Raw genomic sequence first — 24,552 nt, forward strand, 5'->3', positions numbered from 1 at the left:
AAATCCGTTTGGATAAATTCAAAGACATGATTAAAAAAGAAGGATCACCATGGATTACAATTCTTTAAATGGTATGATTCCTTGAGAAAAACATTGATGAGAAGTTTTATGCAAGGCTAAGGCTTGTGTAAAAGCTTTTATCCTTGTTAATCACAAGAAACCATACAATTAAAAGAATGTGGGTTTGCATATTCGTTTCACCAATTCTAATATCCCGATGATTTTCATAAAGACAGGTTTTCTAACAACGGAAGGCAAAAGACCCCGAACCCGTTTACAAATTAAAATGGCCTAGGAAGAAACTCGCACTCGACTAGCCGAAGTGGAGAACCAGATGACGCAAATGGTTGCCATGATGGCGGAAATGAAGGCCTTTATTCTCGCATCTCGGGGGTCTTATCCTATCACTCCAAATGTAGGAACTTCAAATACTACTGAAGCACCAGTTGAAGACCCAGTTAGAAACAAAGAACCGGTTCAAGAAAATCCTCCAAAGACTATGCCCGAGGTAGTGAATATGATCAAACCAAGAAAGCATCCAAAACCAAGGATGAAGAAGAGGCCAAAAGATTGGCCAAAATTGAAGAATGTCTAGCAAGTCATGGCTATGAGCTTCAAAGGTTCGACAAGTTCTCGCCATACGCGAAGGTGGTTGTTCCAGAAAACTGCAAAGAACCAGAATTCGTGAGCAAGTATGATGGAACTAGCTGTCCTAAGAGCCATTTGAAATATTACCTCCGCAAGATGGCAGGATATTCAGACAATATGCCACTCCTTATTAGCACATTTCAAGATAGTTTAAAGGGAGCAGCCTTGGCATAGTATACCGCTCTCGACATAGAAGATTTTACCGAATGGGATCATTTGGTGGGAGAATTCCTTCGCCAATACAAATTCAATGTCAAAGTACTTCCAACCCGGGAGGACTTAGTCAGAACCAAGAAATAAAAAAGCGTAGGATTCAGAGCCTACGCTCAAAGGTGGAAAGCTGTAGCCTCGCAAGTTAAACCGGCTATAAGTGAGGATGAGCTTATTGAACTCTTTTTGAAGTCGTTACCAATTGAGTATTATGACAAGTTGCATATATCGGGCTGCCAAACATTCACCATGTTGGTGAACGTTGGTGAAAGAATCGAATGGTCATTGAAGGAAAAGAAATCTCAAGGAGCGACAGCACGGAGACCGTATCTTGGAAGAAAGGATAAAGAACCTGTACGTGACGTGGCTATGGTATCTAGCCCCAATGTTAATCAGACTTCATTCCCAAAATAGTCTAACGTTCCTTGGAAAAATTCAAATAGTTTGAGTCGAAGAAAAGACTCGTAAGGCAATTCACTCTGTTGCCACGGCCCCTGTCGAAATTATTACCGATGCTGTTGGAAAGGCATTTGGTGGCCAAAGAAGTGCCAAGAGATAATCCTGCAAAGTTCTCCTGGTATGATGAGTCAAAGACTTGCACATATCACATGAGAGAAAGAAGACACGATGTGGACAATTGTCTAGTCTTGAAATACAAAGTTCAGCAACTTATAGACAAGAAGATATTAAGTTTTCAAGAGCCAGAGCCAAATGTGCATCAGAACCCTCTTCCAGAGCATAATGTGGTAAATATGGTCCTTATAGAAGGAGAAATAATAAGGCCTGATGAAGAAGATAAATATGAGGCCAAAGTAAAGTATGCTTGACAAGGAGATGTCCGCTTTCGTCATGAAGCATTCTTAAAAGGGGAAATTATAGACAACTTGGGAGAAGATTCTGGCAAATATAACTTCCAAGTAAAGTATACTCCATCATCCTGGGCTTTTAAAAGAGAATTGATTGTGCCTGATGGTTAGGGTGGCATGGACGATGAGCTCAGCAGGCAAAATAAAACTCCATCCGGTGATGAGGAGGATCAATTTGAAGAGCAAAAAGAAAGGATTCGGCAGGGTGAAAGGCGATTTACCCAAACTTCATTTGAGCAAGGTGACACTGTAGACCTCATTGGTCAAGATAATGGAAAATACAATTTCCGTGTTAAGTACACACCTCCACCCTGGGCTTTTAAAAATGAAACTATTGTGCCTGATGGATGAGGAGGCATAGATGAAATCCCGATCAACAAACTAAGTCTTGAGGAGAAAGATGATCAAGACAAGAAAATGAAGAAAAAGGCTCGCCAAGGAGACAGACGATTTGTTCGCAAAGCATGAAAATGAGGAGAAATTGTGGATTATCTGGGACAAGACAGTGGTAGGTATAACTACCGTGTCAAATACACACCACCTTCATGGGCATCCAAAGAGGAAAATATCGTGCCTGATGGTTGGGGTGGAATAGATACTATTAAAGCTGACAAAAGCATGGTGTCCATGATTACACCACTATTGATTAATCTTGTTGAACCAATTACCATTGAGCTCCCAATTGGTCAACTAAAGATTGAAGAGAAAGAGGTTCAGCCTGTGATCATCACTTTGCCTCCAAAGGAGAAATTTGATACCAGATGTGTACCGTGGGACTACACATCTAAAGAAGTTGATGCAATAACCAGATCCGGAAGATGTTATGTCACAAAAGACGGTGAGTACGAAAAGAAAGGAGTAACTGAAGAAGATGTCAAGCAGTTGTTGTCAGTCATGAAGACAAGTGAATATGAGGTAATTGAGCAATTAAGAAAGATGGCGGCACAGATTTCATTGTTGGATCTCTTCAAGACTTCAGAAAGCCATAAGATGGTGCTTATGAAGCTTCTTAATGAGGTGCATGTCCCAGAGACAATTAATGAGGTACAATTGGAAGACTTTGTTGGTACCATTCTTTTAAAGGATCAAATTGCCTTCTTTGATAAAGATTTCCCAATTGATGGGCGTTCCCATAATAAAGCCTTGTATATTGCCGTCAAATGCCGGGGCAAGGAGGTGTCACGGGTACTGATCGATAATGGTTCCGCACTTAATTTGTTTCCACTAAGCACACTGCATCGCTTGGGGATTAGTGAATAACTCATCAAACCTTCAAAGGTGACTGTACGTTCGTTCGATGGGATGAAGAAGGATGTTATTGGTGACATCGAACTGGAAGTAAATATAGGCCCTGTGCCTTTCCTGATCGATTTTCAAGTGGTAGACATTCCAAGGACTTTCAACCTAATGCTGGGGAGGCCTTGGATTCATATGGCTGGCGTCATTCCTTCTAGTCTTCATCAAAAGGTTAGATTTGTTATTAGTGGTAAAATGATTACCGTGCACGGGGAGACGGATTTTACCACTTACAAGGAAAGTGCCATACCTTATGTTGAGCCTGAGATAAAAGAAGAGCCCAGTTATCATTCCTTCGAGATGATTTCTATGATACAAATTCTCGCTGGTAGTGTCATGAAGTCTTCGGAATTTTCGGCATCATCTATTATGTCTGGAAAAGTATTGTGCCAATATGGATTTAACCATAATGGTGGACTTGGGACAAAAGCGCAAGGAATTAAAGAACCCATTATCCCATTTGGCACAAAGAAAAAGCATGGGTGGGGTATGAAGTCACTAGTAGTCACCATAGAGGCCGAGGCCAAGGTCAAAAGAATCATGAAGGCCGTGGAAGCCGAGGTGATCGAACTATTAACCCTTTAATATGGAAGGGCAAGGTTAGAGAATTACCCTATCATCAGATTCATATAAGAGAAAACTTTCCTAGGCCTCCTAAACTGCTTTCAGAAAAAAATTTACATGCAGAAGCAGAGTCTATCTCGCTGGGTTTATTTGAAGAGGACATTATCAATGTCGTTATAACCGAAGACGAAGACACCTATGCATTGGAGTAGGAAAATTCTTTTGAACCCTTTCCTTATTGTTGCGTTTACAATTAGTCTGTTTCATATTGAAGTTGTTTGCAATTTCAATTCAGTTGAAATTTACATTTCTTTCGATATAGATGTAATTGCATTTTTCAAATTCAATAAAAGTGTTCAATGTTTTGTTAAGGACGTATGGAAACAAAACCAAACCAATGATGAATATTGCTCTCACACGTGAGGCTTGAGGCTTTGGGTTTCCATATGACTCCTCATTGCGAAAACGGTTTTAAGAGCAAGGATGTCCAAGGATATGAGGATTAGCTCTATTCTCTTAATCTCTTCAAAACAGATTTCAAAATAATTTTCCAAAATAGTTTTTCATTAAATCTCATGCATCAATTTATTGCATATGCAATTACTAATCATGTTTGTTACATGTCAGGCATGAGCATTCACACATTCATAATAGTTTCATAGGTGACCCAAATCTCTCCAAGGAGATCGCTTGTGATATTGAAGGGGATAATGAAGATGAGGAATGGATCAGAAGAGAATGGATCCATCATGAAGTATTAAAGCCACTCACGTTAGAGAAAACGATTACTGTTAATATGGGTGATAAAGAGAACCCCAAAGAGGTTAAGATTGGAGAAAGTCTTCCCTCGGCAGAAGCAAAAAGAATAACAGATTTGCTCAAGGAATATCATGATATATTCGCATGGTCTTATGCTGACATGCCAGGCCTTGATCCAAGTATAGTTGAGCACGCTTTGCCAATTGATCCAAGTATTCCACCAAAGAAGCAAAAATTGAGGCGAACAAAGCCGGAATTGGCAAAGAAAATAGAAGAAGAAGTGATGAAATTACTCAAAGTCGGTTTCATCGAAGTAGTGCCATATCCAGAATGGGTTGCCAACATAGTACCCGTAATGAAGAAAGATGGTCGAGTGCGGGTGTGCGTCGATTATCGCGACCTAAATAAAGCAAGCCCAAATGATGATTTCCCACTTCCACATATTGATGTATTAGTGGATAGCACTGCTGGGTTCGAAACGTTTTCATTCATGGATGGTTTCTCAGGATATAATCAAATCCTCATGAAAAAAGAGGATATGGCGAAAACGTCATTCATAACACCATGGGGCACATTTTGTTATAAGGTGATGCATTTCGGTCTAAAAAATGATGGTGCCACATATCAAAGGGCAATGGTAACTCTGTTTTACGATATGATGCACAAAGAAATCGAGGTATATGTGGATGACATGATTGCAAAATCCAAACAAGGAGAAAACCATGTTGAGGTGCTTCACAAATTGTTCGAAAGACTTAGAAAGTACAAGTTGCGGCTAAACCCCAACAAATGTGTATTTAGGGCAAAATCTGGCAAATTGCTAGGATTTATGGTCAGTAACAGAGGAATCGAAATCGATCCTTCTAAGATCAAGGCAATACATGACTTGAAGACTCCTTCTACGGTAAAAGAAGTGAGAAGCTTATTAGAGCGATTAAACTACATTGGCTGCTTCATCTATCAGCTTTCTAAGACTGCTAAACCATTTTTCAAATTGTTGAAAAAAAACGCCAAAGTAAAGTGGGATGCAGAATGTCAACAAGGCTTTGACAAAATCAAAGAATATCTGGTATGCCCACCAGTGTTGGTACCACCAATTCCTGGAGTCCCGCTGATCTTATATTTTACGATTCACCATGAGTCATTAGAAGCGGTGCTTATACAAAGAAAACCAAATGATGATAAAGAACAAGCCGTTTATTACTTGAGCAAGAAATTCACAACATCGGAAGTGAATTATCCAGCAGTTGAGAAGATATGTGTTGCATTAATTTGGATGTTACACAGATTAAGACAATATATCTTTCATCACCAAATTTTGCTAGTGACTGAGAATGATCCGATCAAGTATCTTCTTGAGAAATCCTCCTTGGTCGGGAAATTAGCCAAATGGCAAGTCTTGTTGTCTGAGTTCGACATCAAAAGTTCATCCCAAAAGTCAGTCAAAGGGCGAGCAATAGCAGACATGTTGGCAGAAAATTCGCAGAATATCGCCAATTCTGAAGAACGACTTGACGACCACATATTAACATTAGTCGATGACAAATGGACCATGTATTTTGATGGTGCAACCAACTTGTCTGGATCAGGAACTGGGGCAGTACTGATCTCCCCAGAAGGCCAACACTATCCAGTATCTGCAAAACTAGTATTCGCATGCACCAATAACATCGCTGAATATGAGGCGTGCATTCTCGGCTTACAATTAGCCCTTTCAATGAGGGTAAAAAGGTTGCGGGCATAGAGAGATTCTATGGTCATTATATTGCAAACAACTGGAGAATGGCAAACTCGTGATGCAAAGTTGATTCCTTATCACAAATACTTAGAAGGAATGATGGAGGAATTCGAAGAAATAACATTTGATTATCTTCCAAGAGCTCATAATCATTTCGCAGATGCTCTTGCAACCTTATCATCTTTACTCCAAGCTGAAGATGGTATGGATATAAAACCATTGAGAATCAATATTCTCGAACAACCAGCAAACTGCATGGTAGTTCAAGCAGAATTTGACAATGAACCATGGTTTCATGATATCAAGAAGTACTTACAAGCAGGAGAATTTCCTGAAGGAAGCCAGTTAGGCGACAGAAAATTTATCAAAAAGATAGCCAATAAGTTCTTTCTCAGCGGATAGGTTCTTTATAAGAAATCATTCGATTCGATCCTGTTAAGATGCGTTGATAGCAAAGAAGCTGAACAAATCATGAGAGAAATCCATGAAGGCGAATGTGGTCTGCATATGAATGGCCATCTCCTAGCCCGCAAAATCATGAGATTGGGATATTACTGGATGACAATGGAAACAGATTGCATTCAACATGTGAGATGTTGTCGCCAATGTCAAGTTTATGGAGACAGAATCAATGCACCGCCGAATGAGCTGTATCAAATGTCAGAGCCATGGCCATTTTCAATGTGGGGAATTGACATGATTGGTCCAATTAACCCCGAGGCCTCAAATGGACATCGTTTTATCTTGGTGGCAATTGACTACTTCACCAAGTGGATTGTAGCGAATTCATATACCAATGTCACCGCCAAGAATGTGGCAAAATTCATCGGGGAGACATTATCGCTAGGTACGGAGTTCCAGAAGCAATCATTACCGACAATGGTTCAAATTTGAATAACAAAATCGTAAATGATCTGCTTGAACACTTCCACATTCGACACTTGAATTCATCTCCATATCGCCCACAAATGAACGGAGCAGTAGAAGCGGCAAACAAGAATATCAAGAAGATATTATCCAAGACAGCTGAGAATTATCGTGACTGGCACGAAAGATTGCCATATGCTCTGATGGCATACCGAACTTCAATTCAAACATCAACTGGGGCAACTCCATTTTCTTTAGTTTATGGGATGGAAGCAGTATTACCCGTCGAGGTAGAAATTCCTTCATTAAGGATATTGTCCCAATTAAAACTCTCAGAAGCTAAATGGAGCCAACAAAGATGTGAACAGCTCAACATGATTGATGAGAGAAGATTAAGGGCTATATGTCATGGACAACTTACCAGAAAAGAGTTGCTAAATCTTTCAACAGAAAGGTGAAACCAAGACGTTTTCAAATGGATGATATAGTAGTGAAGAAAATCATTCCCAATAATTCAGATCCACGTGGGAAATTCACTCCAAATTACGAGGGTCCATACATTGTCAAGAAAGTTCTTCCTGGAGGAGCACTGATTCTTGTAGATATGACAGGAACAGAACTAGCCTATCCTGTAAATGCAGATGCTATCAAGATTTTCTACCCATGAAATGAAGACGGACATTCAAGAAAAATTGGCACTATTTACAACATGTGCATATCATGCATATCATGCATTCCATAGAACATGTTTGTTCATTTTGCAGGATATCACAAAAGGAAATCTGAGATGACTCAAGACTTCTAAAATCTCAATAGAGTTGGAAAACAAAAAGGGAAGCGTCATTCTCAAATTCAGTTTTCTTAACGTTGCTTTCTAACGTACTTTTCCCTTTTATCATCCCCAGGGAAACTGAAAAAAAGATCAAAAGAGATAATCTTTCATGACTGATCAAGACAAGACAAACAAGAGGTTGGTTGTATCGTTTCAATCAGAGAATGAATAGTGCTTGAATCAATGTTAACACTGGATTTTAATTTTAAAGGGATCTCATCAAACCGATTAGGTAAGTATCCCTAATCCATGAATTTGAGCTCAAGCATTTCATTTTCAAATCTCCAGTGGAGCGAATTATGCAGAAGTTTGAAAAGACAATTTTTCTTGAAAAATCAAATCAAAACAATCAAGAGGGATAATGACAGGCCGATCAAGTAAGTATCCTTAACTCGTGAATTTGGGTCTTGAAGAGGTTAATTTTCTGGAAAGATGAAACTTCTTTTCCCCAATCGGATTAATATGAAAGATTGTTTCAAAGATTACCTCAAAAGTGCTTTAAACAAAAAGTTTTAAAACACACATTCTTTGAGCATGCATTATGCATCAGAATCCCTTAAAAAGGAAGTTTTGACGAAAGTCATGAAAAATTTTCAAAGAAAAAGTTTGGATAAAATCAAATGAAAGACCTTCAAATAATGAAAGGTAAGCCATATCCAAATACGTCCCCTATACACTCGAGTGAATGGAAGGATGAGTATCAGAATGAGAGAAAACCTCATCTGAAGGAAATAAGGGATATTCGCAATGATTACATGAATTGAAATGATGAGAAGGCAATCATTTCGTCATCCCAAACACATGATTATCTCTTGCAAACTGAATTTGAGCCTAAATAGTGGAGAAATTTTCAAAAAAACAACCCTGTTGAGAACCACCCCACACTGGGGCAAATTAGGAGGTTCACGGTTGACATTTATGGAGAATAGGATCAAGAAAAATTTTATTGCATACACTTGCACCAATCTTTCTGTGATTACTTCAAATGAATTCATATGGAAGCTCATAACATCCTAAGAGGAAGAAGAGCATTTCGTTTCCATATCCCAAACACATTTACCTTTGACAAAGCCCAATTGAGCCTGAATATTTATTTCAGAACCCCAAAGTTGGTGACCATTTCTTCGCACTAAAGCATGAGTATATGATCCACTTTGATAAATAGAAAGTAAAAGGGCAGAACACAGAGTCCTTAGAATGCAAAAAGATCAAGGACAAAGGAATCTGGGACATGAAAAAGTAGTGTGCCTGGTAAAAGCAAGGCCAATGCCCAGAAAAATGAGCAAAAGAAAAGAAAGAAAAGCATTCAAAAGAAAGAATGACAGAAGTCAAGTCAAAAGCAAAGCAAAAGTTGTGAAAAATCAAAAGTCACAACAAATCAGTGATTGAAAAATCTCGATGAAAGTTTAGGGGACTCTTGTGTTCATGCTAAGAAAAGATCCCCAGTGGACAAAGAAAAAGGTGGTGATGCCAAGAAGATCACCAGTTTTACAAAAACCCTGAATTCAAAAAATAATGGAGCCTTTTGAGCCTACCTAATACCAACATTACAACCTCTACCCAAAGACTATTCAGATTGGGATGTTGAGATTGAAAATATGATTTCATGACAAGAAGTCATCACTCAAAGAAGTGTATGCAATATTATTTTGTCTTATCCTCGAGGTTCTTAACTTGTAGACCTGAAGTCAGACATGATGAAATCCTTTTCTTAGCCTCAGAATGCCTATCTTTGAATAGCCATTGACCAAGCTAACATTACAACCTTTTGAAAGACCTTATCGGATCAATTGGATTGTATACATTGCGAATATCTCCGAACACCTAAGGATTGGTTAAGAAAGATAAAATTGAGGGATATCAGAAAAATCCCCTTTCAATCAAATGAAAGAAAGACCAAATTCATAGATAGAAATAAATCCTTTCTAATGAAGGTCTTCCAAAGGATTATTTCAAGCATTTCTTGAAAGTTTGCAAGCATTTTGCTCAAATACTTCCTTTAAAAGGAAATTTCATTGCCTGAAATGCATTTAATATAAAGAATGCATATTTCAAAATCACATTTCAAATAGCTTTTGGTCAACTTAAAATCAAGTTTTCAAGTAGTTTGTGGTAAACTCAAAACCAAATTTCAAATAGTTTCTGGTCAACTTAAAACCAAGTTTTCAAGTAGTTTGTGGTAAACTCAAAACCACATTTCAAATAGTTTCTGGTCAACTTAAAACTAAGTTTTCAAGTAGTTTGTGGTAAACTCAAAATCACATTTCAAATGGCTTCTGGTCAACTTAAAACCAAGTTTTCAAGTAGTTTGTAATAAACTCAAAACCACATTTCAAATAGTTTTTGGTCAACTTAAAATCAAGTTTTCAAGTAGTTTGTGATAAACTCAAAACCACATCTCCAAAAGTTTTTGGTCAACTTAAAACCAAAATTTTCAAATAGTTTGTGGTAAGCTAAAAAAAAAAACCACATTTCAAACGGTTTTGATTAATTTCAAAATTACTTTTCAAAATAGTTTTTGGTCAACTAAAAATCATAACAAGGTTAGTGAAACCTCAAAATCACGAAAACTCACAATTAAGACATTCATTGAAGTCTTCCTAAAGTCCTACTGGTGAGAAGCCACTAGGCAAATTCAAAGTCCTATTGGTAAGGAACCACTAGGCAAATTCAAGTCCTAAGGTGAAGAGCTGCGGGCGTTCATGGTTCGTCCTTAAACCGCGAAATCATAATAATCATCATAATCATCACTATCACCAATTCATGCCCTTGGATGAACAACAAAGAAACTCTCACAAATAAATAAGTTTCTCTCTCTCAATCATCATGAACCTTTCAAAATGCGTTCCAAAAGAAAAACCTTTGGATTAGATCACGAATTTCAAAAGCAAAGACCCTAATCAGTTGTTGTGAAATTTCCATTTTATCTTGTTTAGTGAGTTGACTAAAAATTCATGTATCACCTTGTCTTTGAGATCAACCTCTAACGAGCTCAATCTCAAAGAGGGGCAGCTATTGACACCTAATTTCTAGCTCATTTTTTGTCATATTTTCAAAAATTTCAAAATTAGGTCTAGGGATCTTGGCCAAGCCTAGAAACCTATTTCTAAACCAAAAAATAATTTTTTAGCGTTTTTCTACATTTTTTTCTTAATTTCTTTTAGTCAAAATAAGCAAGAAAATCAAGAAAAATAGAAAATGGAGTCAGAAAAGTCCATAAAAATAGTCATTAGTTTTATTTTAAATCCAATTTCATAAATAAGCTGTCAATTTTGAAAAATTTCAATCGGGTATATGTTTTTCCCAAAATTGGGCAAAATTAAACTCGAATTGAACCAAAAATTAAATTAAATTTTTTCTAGACATTTTTAAGTCATAGTGTCTGCACAACAATTGATTCTAGGACCTTGAATTGCACAATGGTCAGTCCAATTGCACATTTTGACATAAAAATAAAAAATCCCCAAAATTTGATTGAAAATTAAGAATTTTGAACTCAAATTGGGAATTATGCCCAAAATGAAATTGTCGAAATGTAAGATTATCATTTCTAGGGTTAATCAGGGGTGGGTAATTCAATTTGGCATCAATTTTGCCTAATCAGGTCATTAGGACATCAAATTAAACAAAACCCTATTAACCCGAATATAAAAATGAGAAAATCTTTGGCACAATTATAATAAAAATTGAGGAAAATTATATGTTTGGGTTCGGAATATGATTACGAATTCAATTTTGGTGTTTAATCTGAAAAATTCGGTCAAAATAGGGCCCAATTTGCGAATTTATGCAAAACCGGAACTGCCGGGTCAGGCGGGTCGACCCGACCCGACACGACCCGACCCGACCCGACTCGACCCGAACAGTTCATCTTCTTCGCTCGGTCTGTTCTAAACCCAGAAAAAACGACCTTGTGCCCGAGACTTCACCGATTTCGTGTGGGGGAATTTAACACGTTTTCATCAAGTTTTCCAGCTGGCATCGGTCAACAACCCAAACCTATTAGAATTCGGTTCCAACCGAATTTCGAGTGGGAAATCAAAGAACAAAAATAGAAAAAAACTGAAGAACGGGAAGGAGAACCTGTTCGACGAATTTCCCGAGAGAGAGAAAGGGAGAGAAACAACGTAAAATCTAGAGAGAGAGAGGGTTGAGGATCCCCTCACGAGTGTCCGGCGCCGCCATATACGGTGGAGCGCCGGAGAATCGTGAAGGAGTTGTGATCTTCCCCTCACGGCTTGAACCAAACAAAGCTTACCGCGAAGGTTTGAAAATCGATCTCGGCCGGCGCATCCGGACCTGTTCCGACGAATCCAGAAGCACTAGGAGGATGACTAAACATCAAGGAACAACTCTCAGGTCGCCGATCAACTCGACAATCTCGTTTGAAGATTGAACGAAGCAGACATGAAAAACACATAAACCGAGTCGGCCCCCCATGTAAACCCCCTCGCCGGAGCTTCGACGACCTCGCCAAAGCATTGCCATGGCCTTAGGCCATTCAGGTCAGTGCGCCTTGACCTTTGTTTGATGTTTTGATGGTTGTTTGAACCGATTTAGATGGCTAAGGCGGCTAGTGGTAGGATTTAAGTTCTGGAAAATGAAAATCTAACTGGTGGAAGTTAGATTTTTTTGACTGATTTTTCGCCGGCCGGCGAAGGTCCGGCGGCAATCTAGTTGGGATAAACTAATACTAGGATATGTAGACTTGATGATAGTGCCAATGGAATGGCAAAATAATCACCGGAAGGTCGTCGTCGGCGAACCTGAACCGATGATCTCGAGAATATCAAGTCAAAAATCGTGCATACCACCTGTTCGATATAATGCCCCAGTGAAGAGGGCCCGAAATGGTGCCGTTTTGGCACCGTGTCCATCGGAAACGATGACCGGCGACGGCCGGTTCGGTCTCGGCCGAACCGGTCTAAACCGGTCTAGTCCGGTTCGTCCCCCCGGCAGGAAAATTCAAAATAAAAAAAAAATTAGAAAATTCTAAAAAAATAAAAAATCACAAAAATCAAAAAAAAATTTAGATTTTCTTAGAAAATTCGAAAATTTGCAAAAAATTCATAAAAATTTCGAAAATTCGAAAAATACAAATAAAAAATTTTTGAAATTTTTGGAAAATCAATAAAAAAATTGAAAAATTGGAAAATTCGCAAAAATTTCCAGAAAAACATAAAAAATCATTTCTCGATTTAAAAAAAATCAAAAAATCAAAAAATTTAAAAATTCACAGAATGATTAAAAATCATTGTGGCTAGTTATAAAAAGTGAAATTTGAATTTTTCGAAATGCCTAAGTGGCACTTTTTGGAAAATTCCAAATTTAAGGATAAAACTCCTAAAAAACCCTAAACCCTAAAAATGTGTAAATCATGAAATGAACAAGCTATTAGAGCTTCGTTAGGGTTTTGGTGTTTTGTTTGATTTTCAATTTTAGTGGCCAAATTAAGGTTGCTATGATTGATTTGCCATTGGAGATGCATTTAATTGTTTGGGTGCTTAATTGTCTGTTCACGATTAGATTAGTGAATTGACCTTAGGGATCCGTGTGACACGTTAGACAAGCCATATTGTTCTTAGGTACCAAAAGGGCGTTAATGGTCTCAATTTGGGATCGTTAACGTAACCAAGTCCCTTATTCAGAATCTCTGATTCGTGGGATTGCGGTACTTCTCCCGTACCTCAATTAGGTTTCTAGTCAACCTACCGTAAATGACTAGTGGCGACTCCAAGTTCAAATTTAGATCAAATAAACCCCGTTGTCACGTGAGGTATGGTCTGGGAGAGGCCCGTATAGAAAAATACCTCCATTCTAGCATGCGAGAGTGTGGCGCGATAGTTTGCCAATGACGTACGATCGGATCGTGGGTGATTCTGCACGACCGAGAGTACGCGTGGCGAACGATCCTAAACTTAGTCCGAACGATCGCGACCTCCAGAACAAGCAATAAATCCTCGCGCCCTCTTGAAAATCGAGACCATTACGACTCGAGTAACTCTAGGTCGATACTCATAACCCCTAAAAAGCCACCCGTTAGTAAGAGACGCTAACAGCGCATTTGAGCGAAATTGATCGTTGAATTGAATCAGGACTTGAGTGTCGAATTTCACGGACGTACACGACTAATTTGCAAAGACAACGTCGTATTAGTGTGGCCAATCATATTTGGGATCGGTATGGTCGAAAAATGGAATTTTGGACGGAGAGTGAAAAATTACCGTTTTGCCCTTGGACCCTAAGCCTTAATTCCGAATTATTGGAGGGTATTTTGGACTTGTTCAGCCCCATTAATGGCCGAAAATCATGAACAATAAAGCCCCCATCACTCTTGCTCATTCCCCATTTCAGCCCTAGATATTTTGATCTAGAATCAATCTTGGCCATTGATTGTGGATAGATTAGATTGACCTTTAAATTTCAGCCATTGGATTGGATTGTAAGTGGTTGGGCAATCATGTCTTTGTGAGTGGAGTGGTTGACCTACCGCACTCAAGCCTTTTGGATAAAACACTCATTCTCTCTCTCTCCCCTCATTTCCCCCCTTGGCCGGCCATCACTCCCCCATTTTCTCTCTATTCTCTCCTCCCCTTGGCCACATGAAGAAGCCAAGCCGCCAGAGCACCACCAGCCAGCCGCGCCGCCGCCCACCGGGACCGCACACCGCCGTCGTCCACGCGACCATCTCGCACCACCACCACCACCACCCAACCATCTCACCCTTGCCATCCCTCCCTCTCCTTCATTTCCGTCGCCACCACACCGCCGTTGAGCCCGTCTTGGCAGTGAAACCGCCGCCCAAGCACCGCCGCGGCCGACCGTCCGTCCGTCCGCCTCACGCGCCACCACCACGACCACCCTCACCTTTCCCTCTCCCTTCCCGCGGCACCACCACTATCACCGTCATCCCCTCTCGCCGTCCGACTCAACTGTGACACCACCAGCCCGTCGCCGCCGCCGATCGCCGCCCGTGGGAGCCGCTGGAGCTCCGCTGGTCTGGCGTGAACCAGCACCGCCTAGCCCATCTTTCTTCCTTGTTCGGCCTCATTTGGAGCTTAGGATTTAGGTGAGTAGAAACCCTAAACCCTAATTAGGCTTTGATGAATTTTTAGGCAAGTTTAGGGGTTGATTAGGTATTTTAGGGGTTAATTATTGGCGGATGTTTATGGCTGATCATGTGGTGATTTTGATGGCCTAGTGTGGTGATTTGAAGGTGATTTAGAGGCCTAGAATGGTCTGGTTAATGGATGGTTGGTATAGGCTTGATTGGACCGTGTGTTGCTAATTGATGGTTTAAATGCGTTATGCCATGTGTGATTGCTTGGACCATGTGGTGGCTGACTTGTACGTGGTTTGAGATTAATTGTGCAATGCCATGTTGGGTGTTGGTGTGGCCGAAGGATAAGGAACATGGTGGGCCATGGGCTTGTGAGATTTTAATGACTTAATTGCATGATCTTTGGTGTGCCAATTTATGTACCGTGGCTGAATTGCGTTAAATAGTGAATTGGGCATGTTAATAAGTTGAATTGAATGATTATTGTGGATTCAATTGATGCCCCAAGTGTTGGATGATATGGCCATGATTTGTGCATAATGAGTGTTGGCATGTTATGTGAATCATGCGAGTTTGCACGAGTGGAATTGAGCATGTGATCACCTAAATTGCCCTGAGGCGTCGTTTTACGCAGGGTGTTGATCCCGTTCTGAGGCGTTTAACGCGGGACGATGCCTGGATTACCGGAAGATGGCTAACCTGAGGCGTCGTTCACGCGGGTTGTGTCATGGACCTGATGCATTTAACGCGGGTCGGAGATGAATTGGAAAGTGATAGACCTGATGCGTTTAATGCGGGTCGGTGATTAAATAAGAAATTGGCTCGTGTACGAATTGCATATTAATGAGTATGAGCATGTGCATGGCAAATGATTGTGGCCAATTGAGAATATGTATGTGCCATGATTGATTTTCTCGGTGCCGTTATTATGTGCCTAACCTGCAGGGTCATTGATAGATTTGATTTGGGCCCGAGGGCCTAAGTCGTTTGTGTACTGGACTGTATGATTGGTTAGTTGCTTGTCTGGAGGTGCATGTTAGCCTAATTTAGGTTTAGGGGGCCTACTCGCTGAGATTCGTTCTCACTGTTGTTAAAACCTAACATTTCAGACCCCCAGCCTTGAGGATGGCAGGCGTACCGTCACGTTTTGGGATCCCGGACCGTATAGACCGTTCGGTGATCGAGTATCCTGGTTGGAACGGGGAGGCGTATATTAGATTTTATACTATTGTCTGGGTCGATGAGGGCGGGCCACAGCTCAAGGCCCATCCCTATCTTGGTTGGTGCTACCGGGACGAGACTGGCTTCCATGGACCCCTTAGGACTTTCGACATCCCGTTCGACGGGTTAGGCTAGTGGGACCCACATCTTGCCGATGGGGAGATAATGAGCCCCGACGCGGTGTCCGAGACGAATTCTGACCCTTGGCCGGTCATCTTCGAGTTCGACATGGATTCCGACCCTGAGGAGGAGGAGCCGATGGAGTGGGAGTCCGATCCTGAGCTGGAGCCGATGGAGCTGGAGTCAGAGTCGGAGGATGATCCCGAGGAAGAGCCATTAGAGGTCGAGTCCGAGCCAGAGTCTATGGATTCTGAGTCCGAGTCGTCCGATGATACATCCGAGTCTTCGGGATCTGACCCGGATTGGTTACCCTAGGGTTTAGCCTTGAACATAGTTAGGTAGGGCCGACACTTTTTGAGAATGAGCCCTTCTTAGATCTAGTACCTGACCGCCTGAGCCACGTACCCCTTTTTTATGTTAGTGGCTTGCTGACCCGTTTTGGCTTATGTCTATTTCTGTTTGTATTGGATATTGTAAATCCTCTTTATTAATGTAAGTATGTGTTTATGATATTTGTTGCTACCTTGGTCATGTTTTAATTATGTACAGGTGTATGATCATTTTCGCATGTGTATTGTTCTCTGATTTGGGTTATGGGTCGACGACGCGTCCTGGGACGTCGTACTAATATGACCGAAGAGGGATGTTGCGTACCATAGGGTTCGGGGCGTGACATGAACTGGTCTAAACCGGTCCGGTTCGGTCTCGGGGGAATAAAAAAATAAAAAAATAAAAAAATTGAAAAATTCATTAAAAAGTGAAAAATTCATAAAATTAAAAAAATGGAAAATTCAGACTTCTGGAAGTAGGAAAATCAAATAAAAGAATTTTAAAAAAACTCGAAAATTCAAAAAATTGCAGAATGGCCCAGAACACTTGTGGCCACCCCTTTTTAATGATATTAGAATTTTTGGGGGTACACAAGTTGTTCTTTTGAAAATTTCTTAGTTTAAAGGTTAAAGGGGCTTAACCTCTTAAAAACCCTAAAAGGGGGCTTAACTCCCAAAAGGGGTCTAACCCCTAAAAAAACACCATCCATAAAAATGAACAAGCCTTTAGGGCTTCACTAGACCTTGATTGTTTGATTGATTTTCCCTTTTAGGGACAATATTAGGATTGTTGTTGGTGATTTGAATTTGATTGTGCTTTTCATGATTAATTGATTCCTCCTCATTTAGAATGGTTAGGATTAGTGGATAAGTCTCGAGAAATTGCATGATACGCTAGATACTTCAAATCGAGTTAGGTATCGAAAGAGCGTTAGAGACTTTGGCATCGAAGTCATTAACATAACCAAGTCCCCCTACCTATGATTTCTTTGGTTCGTATAAATCGAGATGGTTCTCCCCCGTCTCAATTGGTTTCTAGTCTACTGTTAAAGACTAGTGGCGACTTCAAAATGAAATGTAGACTAAATAGACTATTAGAAAACAAATACTCCTGTCTCGTGAGATATGGTCAAGGAGAGACCGTCGTTCGTCTAGTGATGGGATGTCTATGAGACATTTGGGCGAAATATCCATTTTGGACTTTAGTAGCTCATTCGAGAACAGTTTTCTCCATTCATGATGAACGAAAGTACCTCCAAGCGCGCTTCGGGTCGGGGTGCGGCGCGACACCCTTCCTCCAATCACCCAGCGGAAGAGCTGATTAGGAAGGCATGAAACTTAATCCCGATATGCAAATCAAGGACTTTCTTGGCGAAGCAAAGCCTAGAGGCCGATAGAGCAGGTACAGGAGGACCAAGCCATAGCTTCCCGGTGGTTCGGAAATTCCGTTTTGGTTGCCGATGACGAAGGTAAACTTCTTTCCCACTTGTATACCAACTATTTGTTGAAATGCCCAAGTGATCGACCGGACCATTACTCTATTGATTCAGTGATTTCTTTTCTGTTTTAGTGATAATTGAATCCATATTCATGTTTCTAATCAATTGTTTGCTTGTTCTATGCATTTTTTGTCGTGTTTTTGCATAATCCCCGAGTCGGCCCCTATAACCTTCGCCTGAGCTTCCGAATCTTGACGGAGCACCTTCCTGCGGCCAAAGGCTATCCAAGTTTGTCCTCTATGATCCATTTGATGTGTAATTGCATGTTTTGATTATTGAATTGGATAGCTAGTTCAGGATTTGTTGTAGTTAGTAGGATTGTTCTGGTTAGGATAGTTTTGGGCCTGGGTTTTCTAGCCTAGAAACCGTCGGCCAACTAGTGGCTGGAGGTGGTCCGGTGGTGGCTGGTAGGTAGAAGGTGAATTAGTGATGCCTTAGGAGTACCGGCGAAAGCCGCCTGAGATGGGGTCGAAGTCACCGTGAGGAAAGCTAATGTTAGGCATAGATGCACACCACCCATTCGAGGAAATGCCCAAAAGAAGAAATGTGAAAAAGGAGCCGTTTTGGCACCACCCCCACCGGAGGATAGCTGGAGACCGGTCAGGCCGGTCCAACACAGTTGAACCAGTCTGACCGGTCTGATTCATTCCTTCGGGGTGGAAATAAAAATAAAAACTTAATAAAACTTAGAAAAATTCAGAAAAATAGAAAAATCAAGAAATTTCAGAAAAATAAAAAAAATTAAAAATTCAGAAAATCATAAAAAAAACTAGAAATTTCGGAAATTTTGCAGAAATTAGGAAAATTCATAAAGAAAATGCATAAAAATCATTAAAAAATTTAGAAAATTTTAAAAAATTCGTAAAAGGAGGAAAATTTAGAAAATTTAAAAAATGGAAAAATTAGATTTCTGGAAGTAGGAAAATCAAATAAAAAGAACTTTTCAAAAAAAAATTCAAAAATTCAAAAAAATTACAGAATGGCCCAAAACACTTGTGGCCACCCCTTTTGAATGATATTAGAATTTTTGGGAGTGCACAAATTGTTCTTTTGAAAAGTTCCTAGTTTAGAGGTTAAAAGGGGTTTAACCCTTAAAAAAGCCTAAAAGGGGCTTAAGCCCCAAAAGGGGCCTAACCCCTAAAAAACCCCTAATACAGCACAACCCCTAAAAATGAACAAGCCTTTAGGGCTTTTTGTTTTGATTGATTTTCCCTTTTAGGGACGATATTATGATTGCTGTTGGTGATTTGAATTTGATTGTGCTTTTTGTGATTGATTGATTTCTCCTCATTTAGAATGGTTAGGATTAGCGGATAAGCCTCGAGAAATTGCATGCTATGCTTGACACTTCAAATCAAGTTAGGTACCAAAAGGGCATTAGAGACTTCGACATCGAAGTCATTAACGTAACCAAGTCCTCCTACCTATGATATCTCTGGTTTGTAGAAGTCGAGACGGTTCTTTCCCATCTCGATTGGTTTCCAGTCTACTATTAAAGATTAGTGGCGACTCCAAAATGAAATGTAGACTAAATAGACTATATTAGAAAATAAATTCCCACTGTCTCGTGAGGTATGGCCGGGTACAGACCATCGTTCATCTAGTGATGGGATCTTTATGAGACGTTTGGGCAAAATATCCGTTTCGGATCTTAGTAGCTCATTCGGGGATAGTTTTCCCTATTCATGATGAACAAAAGTACCTCCAAGTGCGCTCTCAGGCACGGCGCGATAGGCTTGGCGACTTCGCTGGGGACTTACCCGGACTTAAGCCTGGTTTAGCTCAATTTGCACGTGTTTTGTGTAACCGCTCACGTGAAGACTCGAGGTAAGTCCCGCTAACAAAAGTGTTAAATGTTTTTGCAATTTGGAGGAATAAGGGGTGTAGTGTTTGCTTACCAATTGTTTTATAAGGAGGTGGGGGAATGAATGTGATGTGATTATATTTGAAGTGTTGGTTGATTACAAATTGATGTGCATGCCTTTTAAGTTGCTTTAGCACTACACTACTTGCACACACTAACTGTGGCCCAACCCTGGCTACAAATTAGGATCACCCATAGGAGATATGGATCGAAGCTACACTATGGGCCGATTGCCCATGGGATAGTCTTTATCCATGTCGATCACCGAGATTAAATAATATTCTATCACTTTAGGTCGTGTACCTATTGAAATGGAATCCCTTATTTGTTAAGGTTATAACCATGAGCCTTTAGTATATCCCACCTTTAGTTGTCAAAACCATGCACAAGTTGCATCTGTATGTCTTCGTGATTGGTTATACCAAAAACAAAAAAAAAAAATTCATCTCGGTAAGTGTAAGTATCGTTCCTTGCTCCCCTCTTTAGATTATGCAAGTTATTTACTGTGAATTATTAAGACAACATGAATAGATGCTTAGGCAACAATCGATGATTGATTTGAATGCCCCTTTTGAGTTAAAATGAATGATTAGGGCCTTATACTCCATTAAGCCATTTTGCAATCTTAGATGAAATGTATAGGCCTATGATAGATTGCCATTGTAAACCAAATGGCCGTTGCCATTTAAAAAAATAAAGAGTCACTTTGAATGTATTCAAAAGGTTGTGAACACCATGTAGTCAAATAGCCTTTGTTGTTTAAGGAATAGAGAGTCCATTTGGATGTATTTAGAGTTTGTAAACCTCAAGTTGAGTCCTTATGGTCTCAATGGAGTATAGGAAAAGGGGCATTCATCTCAAACATTGATTTTGTTCCCATTTCTAATCACTTGTTCTCTTAAGGCATCAAATGGACTTAAGACAACATTTGTATGACTTTTTAGGCATGCAAATGCTTCTAATCTCCATATTGCCTTAAAATGAACATATGATTGAAATGGAAGTTTTAAAACTTATTAGTAATCCATGGTGATTAACTAAGGATCTTTTTGCATTCTTTAGACTCAAATGGGGAAACTAGACATTCAAGTGATTCTAATTTCTCGAAAAGAGCTCCTCGCATGGTGGAAAGGCAAGACCACAGAGAATTAAGCCTATGTCAAGGAAAGATTATGATACCTCTTCGAGTTGATCAACGTTAAGCATCAAGTTAGTTTGATTCAAGCCCTAGCTCACATTTGGGAAGTCACCACTGCTAAATTTCTACTCGGCAAGAATGAGATGGTACCAATTTTGGAAGAATACAAGGCCACCATCAGAGTTGACTTTAAATTTGAGATCTATAGCCTCCAATAAGACTCAATCCCGTAAGTGTCTTAGCTGAGTTTTTCAACTTAAAAACCACTCAAGTTGAAAAACTAATCAAAACAAACAACGAGAGATTTCATTTATCATTCTTGATGTCCAAATACTCCAAACTTCTAAGGGAAATGGGAAACATATTCGCTAGGGTATTTGTAACTTCCTCAATTTCAGTCCCCGGGTAATGGCTATGGATTAAATTTGGTGGTTTTCCCAATCGGAACCAATTTTTAGTCTTGTTCTAGAAAACCTAGTTTCAAGTCCCTAGTACCACCTTGTTTTGTTATTTTTGTGAAAAACTTTGTGAACTGAATTTTCAAAAATTTCCCTTCTTCAAAGTTGTTCCAAATATCTTCAAGTTTAACATATTTTAATTTTAGAATTTTTTGACTTGATTTGGGTTAGACGATCACCTCATTTTCGGACCGCGTAAAACTGCCCAGAATGGGTATTTCTACGATGTTTACACTTTCTCGATTTTATACAAACTTTTATGGGCCAAGTTTGACCAAACTTCCTTTACAAAAGTTGTTAAGAACTTCTTCCTATATAACATATATAAATTTGGGAATTTTTGGAGATGATTTGGATTCTGGAAAGAGCTTGCTTTGAGAAGCAAGGGTTCTATTTCAGCAAACTATTTTTAGTCTGTCTTTGGGCTACTAAAAGTTGTGTTTATAGAAAGATTCAGATTTTGTGTTCTCATGGGAAATGTTTGTTAAGGCCTTGTTTATGACATATTCAAATTTGAGAATTTTCTGAGTCCATTTACTATGTTTTCAAGTCCGATTTCTTGAACAGTGAAAAACTGCCCAGTTTTATCAGATTTCAAAGATGTACCATTTCTCACCTGAAATCTTGGGAATTTGGACTTAAGATCTTTTGATTATTTAATATGCACATTCTGAGCTTTCAAATGAGATATGTTACACTTTGATCGGAGGTCATATGAAGGGGGAAATGAGGCCTTACATGTGGTGGCAGAAGCTGAAATGTGTTCTTCCGGAATGCTTCTATAATTGAGTCTTGAGGACCAAGACCATCATTCACGCCTAGCAAGATGGCTCACGGCCAAAGAGAGAGAGAAAGAGAGATCATCATGATTTATTTAGGCCTTGAATGAATAGGGCATAATGATCCTAAGGTAGAAACTTGGAGGCCAAGTTGGAAATGAGTGGCCTCAAATTAAAGGCTTGCACAAGAAACTTAATTATGAAGCTTAGACTTTAGGGCCAATTGCAACTTGAGGACCAAGTTTTAGGATCTTAATTGCTCATATAGGTCATCACGAACTCTAGATTGAAACTTACAGCCCAAGCTTAGATTATGTGGCTAGAATTAAATCTTGCTTAAGAAGCCAAATTAATGGCTAGAATTAAATCTTTTAGCTCTTCTTCATTAATAGCCAAGATTTTCAAGATCTAGATACTGATGGCATTAGACTTTAGAGGCAATTTCATCGTGACATTTCTCTTTTCTTCATGAATAGCTTATGTGTCCCTATAGACATTAATGCACGGGCTTAAGTGTCATCTTGGAATTTAATATATAGGGTGACTCATGTACCATAACTTATGTCACACCCCGAGCCCTACAGCACGCGACAACCCTACCGCGGTCAAATTTGTGCGACGTCCCAGGACGCGTCGCCGACCCAAAACCCAGAACAGAGAATAATACACATGCGGAAGCAAACAAACACCCGTACATAAATGAAACATGACCAAGGATAGCAACGACATCATAAATACAAACTTACATCAATACCAGGGGATTTACAACATCCAATACACAGAGATATACACAAACCAAAATGGGTCAGCAGCCACTAACATCAAAAAGGAGTATATGGCTCGGGGCGGTCAGGGTACTAAACCTAAGAAAGGCTCATTCCAAAAACTGTCAGCCCTAAACCTAACTATGGTCAAGGTTAAACCCTAAGGTAACCAGTCCGGGTCGGATCCCGAGGACTCCGACGAATCGTCAGACGACTAGGACTCGAAATCCATAGAATCCGGCTCGGACTCGGCCTCCACGGGCTCCTCCTCGGAATCATCCTCCGACTTTGGCTCCAGCTCAGGATCGGACTCCCACTCCATCGGCTCCTCCTCCTCAGGATCGGAATCCATCTCGAAGATGACTGGTCGGGGGTCAGAATCCTCCTTGGATATGGCTTTAGGGCTGGCCACCTCCCTATCAGCTGTCTGTGGATCCCAATGACCTAGCCCGTTTATCGGAACATCAAAAGTCCTAAGGGGTCCGTAAATGCCAAACTGGTCTCGAAAACACCAACCGAGATACTGATAAGCTTGGAACTGAGGCTCGCCCACGTCGACCCAATCGGTAGTAAAATGTCTAACATAATTCTCCGCATCCCCAACGTAGTACTTGATCACCGAACGCTCTATGCGATACGGGATCCCAAAACGTATTGGTACGCCTGCCATCCTCAAGGTCGGGGGTCTGAAATGTTGGGTTTTAACAACAATGAGATAATCTCAGCGAGTAGGCCCCATAAACCTAAACTAGGCTAACATGCACCTCCAGAATAAGCAACAACATAAACATACAGTTCATTATTCAAACGACTTAGGCCCTCGGGCCCAAATCAACATACCATTGACCCTGCAGGTTAGGCACATAATAGTTACACCGAGTAAATCAATTATGGCACATACACATTCTCAATTGGCCACAATCACTAGCCATGCACATGCTCATACTCATTAATAAGCACTTCGCACACGAGCCAATTTCTCATTTAATCACCGACCCGCGTTAAACGCATAAGGTCCGACCCACGTTAAACGCATCAGGTCTATCACTTTCCCATCAATCTCCGGTCCGCATTGGCGGTGGGTTGGCGGCCCATAGCTGATCACAGCGGCTAAGGGTGGTTGCTGGTGACGGTGGTGGTGTCACGGAAATGGAGAGGGAAAGGCGAGGTAGGCAGAGGTGGCGCGCGGCGTCGCGCGTGAGGCGGTCACGGCCAACGGCGACGGTGCACGAACGGTAGTGCACGGCCAAGGTGGGGGCTGGTGGTGGCGCCGAAATGAGAAGGAAGAGAAGAGAGATGGTCGAGTAGTGGTGGTGAGGCGAGATGGTGACGGCGTGCGGTCCCGACGGGCGGCGAGCGGCGGTAGCGTGGCCGCGGCTGGGCTGCTCCGGCGGGGCTGCTTCACTCGGCAAGGGGGAGAAGGAGAGAGTGAGAGAGTGGCGAGAATGAGAGGGGAGTGGCCGGTGAGGGAGAGAATGAGAGAAGAGAGAGATTGAGAGAGTGTTTAAGCCAAAGGCTTGAGTGGGAATGGTTGAACCAC

This window comes from Syzygium oleosum, unplaced genomic scaffold (assembly GCF_021117445.2).
Source record: "Syzygium oleosum isolate NSW1041296 unplaced genomic scaffold, Sole_v2.1 Sole_v2.02, whole genome shotgun sequence".
Lineage (NCBI taxonomy): Eukaryota > Viridiplantae > Streptophyta > Magnoliopsida > Myrtales > Myrtaceae > Syzygium > Syzygium oleosum.